Raw genomic sequence first — 863 nt, forward strand, 5'->3', positions numbered from 1 at the left:
CCAAAATTCTAAAGAAAGAAAAACATATATATGTACAAAAATAAGGGTAAATATGATGAAGGGACGGAATATGACTGTAAAGATGAAAATTATAAAAGATTTTATAAAAGGAATTGATGATAAGAAGTTGGTTGAAAAAAGAAAGAAGAGGATTAAAAAAAAAAGGGAGAGAATGTGATCAGGCTGGAGACTAGAACAAAGCCATACACTAGAGATTTAGGGTATATTTTGGTTTGTTAGAAGAAACTGTATCCCAAAATTTTAAAGGGAGAACAACTTATATATATATATATATATATATATATATATATATATATATATATATACCAAAAATAAGGTTAACTACTATGAAGGGATAGAATATGACTCTAAAAATGAAAAATAAAAAAGATTTTTTAAAAAAGAGATTGATAAGTTGGTTGAAAAAGGGAAAAAGAAAAATTCAAAAAAAAGAAAAGAAAATTAAAAAAATTAACTTTGAAAGACTAAAGAATCATGGGAAAAAAAGCCATGGATTCTATGTGCAGTATTCCTCTAGCTCTGGAGTTCTGCCGTTCTCATTGATCAGTAAACTTGGTCTTGTCTGGCTGTTGTTGCTGATCTTCTGGGGGAGGGGCCTGTTGCCGTGGTTCCCAAATGTCTTTGCTGGAGGCGGAATTGCCCCGCCCTTGCCAGGTCCAGGCTAAGTAATCTGCTCGGTTTGCTCTCGGGAGCTTTTGTTCCCTGCAAGCTTTGGAGGCCGAGAGTGAAAATGGCAGCCTCCCAATCTCCGCCCCCGATGAGCCGAGAACTCGGGGCCCCACTCCTCAGTGAGCCCTCAGAGAAAAGCAGTCAGTCACTCCCATCTCCCCGGTCTCCGGCTG

The sequence above is a fragment of the Phoca vitulina genome, unplaced genomic scaffold, assembly GCF_004348235.1.
Source record: "Phoca vitulina isolate PV1807 unplaced genomic scaffold, GSC_HSeal_1.0 scaffold18, whole genome shotgun sequence".
NCBI classification, from domain to species: Eukaryota; Metazoa; Chordata; class Mammalia; order Carnivora; family Phocidae; genus Phoca; species Phoca vitulina.